Genomic DNA, 5,915 nt, shown 5'->3' with positions numbered 1-5,915 from the left:
TGCTGTCCGGAGCAAGTTGGCATCTCTGAAAATCGAATAATTAAACTAGCAACGTGGTGTAAGATATAAACTTATGCATCATTTACATCTACTGGTATGTTTAAAATAAATGTAAATCAAATTTATTAAACAAAGAATCATAGATTAAAAAATAAACTTAGCCTACACTAGATGAAGTTTTTCCAAAAAGCATAAAAAATTGGCATTCCTGTTTTAAATTATGAACTATCGACCACTATTTCCTTTTTTCCAAGTAAGAAATAGTCCTGCATGGATGTTATACTTGCAATGAGTCTTGGCATCCCTGGACATTTTATTCCAACAGAAAAAGAGGCTGATATAAACTGATTTTACTACCAGTTTTATGTTATTTTCAGGATCACTCGCAGCCTTCTATACATTTTAAAAGCCTCACAGCTTAATATTTTAAAAGGACGCTAGGTACAATACGATTTATGCCGTATCCAACAGCAATTACGGAATATCCGTGCCTTCAGAAAATATTCTTCTTGGTGGTGGAAGTGATACATTATTAATTTAATACATTAGAATTAAAAAAACATTTGCTCATAAATCATCTATAAACAATTGAAATTACTATGCAAAAAGTTTATTCTCAGGTTTCAAAAAAAGTACTGTTGAAGTTCGTTTTGTTTTTAAAAATGTTAGCTTTGGTTTACTAGAACACAAAAAATATTCTGCACAAACCTCAAATACTAGAGGGATTGTTCAAAACGTAGTTTTCTGCTTTAAGTGACAAAAACATACCAATTCGGTTTCTTTTACTCGCTTTTGAAATGTTTGAAGCAGGGTTGAAATTTAAAACGAAAAAGAAGAAAAAATGGTAGCAAAACAAGTTCATTTATTGTTTGAGGGGAGAAAAAGAAATTCTTATCATTTTAAATATTAACTATTCATCTACCCGTTAGCAAAATTTACTGCTAAAGCTTACAGCAGTATCTTCAAAAATTCAAATTCTTCTTTGACCTGCACGCAGTCAGACAGAGATTATCTAAATGAAAATTCAGTTATATCTAACATACAAGTTCATACCTGCCAACTTTTAATCCTTTCAAGGATGATATTCCCCAGTGGTAGTAAAATGAAATGCAAATTACAATTTTAGGCAGAATCATTTGTTGTATTATGAACAAGCTTATGCGGTATACTAGAACAGTATTACATATTAATGTATATGCTTAATTTTTTTAAAAATAGTGGTGAATTAAAAATATTATAAATTAAGTTTATAAATGCAAGGACTATATAGAAAGCATACATTTCACTACCACTTTAAACATAGAAATAAAATTTTACGCCAAATGCGTAAAAGTTGGCAAGTATGCAAGTTGCTCAATTTGCAAACATAAGGTCCTAAAATTGCTCATACAAACTTTATATAATATAAGTTGAATTTTACTGAATGATTCTGAATGGAATCTGTCCTTAAACTATTAAGCTTGTAATCAAGTAATGGAAAAAAAGACTTTGCTTTTTGTTCTTTGAGGTGTTCTCACAATTCATTTTTTTTTTTTAATTTTTTATCAAAAACAAGTTTGGAGATTTTTTTTAAAAATAAAAGGGGTGTCAGCAGTTCTTCCCATTTTATAAAATTTTCTTTCTTTTTTTCAGCAATAAAAAGAAAACTTGAAAGAAAAATAATTTGCAGATGCTGTAATAAGCTGCAGCACCCGCTGCCATGCTGGAGGCTACGTGCAACCGGGTACTTCACTATTTTCTTTATTTTGGGTAAAAGAAGAAAAAAAACTTACAAAATAATAAGATGTTTTGAGGTTAGCAGGTATATCAAAAGAGGTAGAAAATGAGGTTATGTTTGCAATACATCAAAGCACCTTAAAATTTTCGTAAGGGGACAGTTCTGCATGTATTTCGTAATTGTTAAAATAAAATATCGTTTATAAGTTTTTCGCAAAATTTATGACAGGGCCACATGTCCTACGTTCGACTTGCATTTTATTCCCCGCAGTGGAATGAACTGGTTAATACTTCGAAGCTGACATAACAAACCTTTGTTTAAATTATTAGTTATTCTCTTATTTTATCCCCCAATGTGGAATTAAGTGGTTAATCCTTAGAAGCTGACATGACAAACCTTTGTTTAAATGATTAGTTATTCTCTTATTTTATCCCCCACTGTGGAATTAACTGGTTAATCCATAGAGGCTGACATGACAAACCTTTGTTTAAATGATTAGTAATTCTCTTATTTTATTCCGCACTGTGGAATTAACTGGAGAATCTTTAAAAGCTGACATGACAAACCTTTGTTTAAATGATTAGTAATTCCCTAATTTTCTCTCCCAATGTGGAATCCCTAATTTTTTAAATTTTAAATACGTGTTCGATATTTTAAAAATTTTGTTCATTTTTTTTTTAAATATTTCGTTTCCTCAGAAAAATATTTCTTTGCTTCAAACTAAGTATTTTCCATCAAGGTTGCAGTCAACGTATGCACATTGTTATAGTTTTTTTTTATTAAGTATGATAACTGAAAGTCTTTTATTAAACAAAGATCCAACAACCAATTCATAAGTTATAATCTTTATTTTTTATATTTTTTTCCTCAGATTGTTCATCAATTAATAAAAAATGAAAAGTCTGTCTACATTTTAACTACCTTAACGCCTTGCCCAAGTTCAAAACACAAAGATAAAATACAAATTCGCCTCCTACCTTTAAACTATAGTAAAATAATGTTAAACATATTTTTATAAAAATAAGAGTAATTTTTAGTATGCCGTTGTTTTAAACTTTCCTTAAGCTGGGTTTATCATTATTTTGAAATAAAAATTCCTTCCTTCTTCTTGTAAAACAGTTTGAGAAATGTACAATGAAATGCTTAAATTTTTCATAAAAAAAATAAACTTTTTTAATAGTTTTTAATTACATATTTGTTAAGTTTTTTTCCTACTTGCATATTAACTCTTTTTCACTCTTTATTAAAATTAATTTAAACTAACTGTTGCATTGCTAATTTCTGCGCTCTCAGCGTTATCACAAATCATTTTCGAAAACATTGCAACAATAGACTGAAATTAAAATAACTTACATTTCTGTAAAATGTTGCACTGATTTTGCATTACATCCTATAGCTAATCCCGATCGTGGGCTGACACACTTCTCGTGTGCTGCACAAATGATATTCTGAACAAATCCCTCTTCGCTTACCCTTGCCTCGGACTCCTGAAGTCACGTGATATGACGTCATCGCATCCCTCACACGATCCGCGAAATCGCTAAAGAATTTCTGGAATGAAAAAGAGGAGTCTGGAACAATTTCAATCACTTTTTCCTTCGGATTGCTTCTCTTCGCTTCGCTTTTTTTATTATTTTCTAAACATTATTACTTGAAAGAAACTTTTCTTTCGAAAACTTAAGTTATTCAAAGAGAAAAAAAAAGTGAAACTTTTTTCATTGAAAAATTATGTTTTGAATTTAATTTTGTGTTTTGGTATAGGGGAACATGAGTACTCACTTTGATGTGAACTACATTTCTTTTCTACGAAAATAAATTTAGCCAAATCAATCAAAACTTAATTTATTTTCAGTTAACATACGATACAATAACTCATGTTCCGCAGTAAAAATAAAATAAATTAAAAACGACTTATTGAACACAGATCAGGCAAAAGCTGACATATACAGCAGTTGGATAAAAATATACAAAAATATAAAAGCACTTCTATTCTAACCTTAATGAAAACAGTATTTCTTTTATCAACAAATGTTTAGAGAGATTTTACAAGTTAAAACAGTAGGTGCAATTTGAAAGATTCCCATCACCACATACTAATACCACAAAATAATATAACCACACCGAGATATTTCAAAATCAAATATCAAAATACTTTAGTAAACACAATTCAGTAAGTACCTGTCACGAAAATTAGTGCATCCAATAGTCCAAATTCGATAATTTTCGAAGATTTTTTACTTGACTGATTTTTTAACCTGTGACTGTGACTTTATTATGACGTCACTTGGACAATCTGTGATATCTGGGACGTTACTTGCAGGTATCTCATTCTATGATATTAACTTATAATAATATATAATAAATTATGGAAGAATAGATTTAAATAATATATTTATCTTCCTCATAGATAAATTTAACAAAATCGGTGTCGAAATTTATCGACCGTCTTACAATTATTATATTTTGGTGTAAAATTACATTAAAATACCGTTACAATAATGCACATTGTAAGAGATTCGTTAACTGATTAAAAACTTAACGATTAGAATCATCCCAAATGTGATGCATGCACAAATTGTATTTGATTTATCAGCCTATAAGCGAAAAAATTAAATTACTGTTTCGAACTCCACAGATTTTTTCATTACTTTAAAAAATGATTAACAAAGCAAGATTAAGTATAAATGCCCTTCATTTGAGCTTCGTGAGAAATGTTTTCTTTGGTGGTAGTGAACTGAAGTGGAAATTCTGAAACGTATACATAGCTGCCAACTCTTCTGGTTTTCCCGGAAGATTTTATTTTCATATCTAAAGTGCTAGCGAAATTCATGTTATTTCACTAAACTTTTTGAATTATAATAATAATTTTAAATCAGTTTGACCACCACTACATAATTACAACAAATATATAAAAGCATATTACTCTTTACGATAGCGAATCCATACTTGCCAACTTTTAATCCTTTCCATTATAATTTTTCCCTGTGGTATTAAAATGGAATTAAAAATTCAATTTTAAGCAAACAAATGCGTTGTATTTGAGAAAACTTAAGTTAACAACCATGAAGAGTAACGCATATTAATATATGTGATTTATTTTTGTAAGAATAGTGGTGATCAAAATCATCCAAAAATTAAGTTTATAAAAGAAAAAATAGTATATACTTACTACCACTTTAAATATGAAAATAAAATCTTCCGAATAATCCGGAAGAGTTGGCAGGTATGCGAATGTCAACTTGATTAAAATATAAATATAATACCTGCCAACTTTCACTCTTTCCGAGAATGGATTTTCAGAGTAGTTATAAAACAATAAACGGAAAACAATCTGACTCAAAAATATTTTTATATTTTGATCCTGTTCAAATTCGCTTGAGCAAGTATTATTATGCATATATATATATATATATATATATATTTATTTTAATTTTTTATGTATAGTGGTGCTCAAACTCATTATCATTATAACTCAAAAAAGTTAAATGGAATAACATGAGTATTGCTACCACTTTAAATATGAAAATAAAATCTTCCGGAAAAGTTGGCAGGTAGGAAATATATTTTTGAGGAAGGTAGTTTTTCGCAATTGTTTTACTACCACTTGGAAAATCCATTCTCGAAAAGAGTGAATGTTGGCAGGTATGCGTATACAAAAATGCCGGAATTGGAGTGAGGCAAATTGCAAACAACCTAACAAATCACGACTGCCTGGGAGAACACTTGCGTATTTATGATTATCCTGTCGACTATGTGATTCTAAAGAACCTATGAGCCGAAAACATCTCCATCGGTGTAGGTCACTCTACCAACTTGACTCATAGATTGCTAAATATTGGAGTGCGAGAGAGGATTTTGGGAAATGGCTTCGGTCTTTCTTTTACTTCTTGTGATTTATTCTGATGTTTATTGTTCTTCTCTGTTGCATTAGTTTGTTTTCCCGCCACTGGAAATAAAATTTAAAAAAACAAAAACATCCAAAATTCAAAGTGTTATGATCAAACATTTGTGTTATGATTAAGCATTTGTGTTAAAATAATTATGTTACGATCAACATTTGTATTGAAATAATTAATTCGATATTAATTTATTAAAAGTTTTGAAGAAATAAAGCTAATTTCCCTGTAAATGAATTTATTTTTTATATATATCGTTACAGACACGCCAAAATAATTGTTAAAAAAAGGTAAATAACTAC

At 29.3% G+C, this 5,915-nt stretch overlaps 1 protein-coding gene across 2 annotated transcripts in view; it reads right to left on the bottom strand.

Moving 5' to 3' along the window:
• LOC107452224 (GTP-binding protein RAD-like) overlaps positions 1-3,169 on the bottom strand; it is a 157,581-nt gene extending 154,412 nt beyond the window's left edge. Inside the window, exon 1 of one of the 2 annotated variants that reach the window (XM_071182492.1) lies at positions 3,071-3,169. The gene's annotated coding sequence lies outside the window, so the exon portion shown is untranslated. The remainder of the gene's footprint in view (positions 1-3,070) is intronic. The other variant, XM_071182493.1, reaches the window with a different exon arrangement.
• Positions 3,170-5,915: the final 2,746 nt, after the last annotated feature.

This window comes from Parasteatoda tepidariorum, chromosome 6, assembly GCF_043381705.1.
Source record: "Parasteatoda tepidariorum isolate YZ-2023 chromosome 6, CAS_Ptep_4.0, whole genome shotgun sequence".
In the NCBI taxonomy this organism is placed as follows: domain Eukaryota; kingdom Metazoa; phylum Arthropoda; class Arachnida; order Araneae; family Theridiidae; genus Parasteatoda; species Parasteatoda tepidariorum.
Note: the sequence above shows the minus strand (reverse complement) of the source record. Positions and strands in the feature narration are given on the sequence as shown.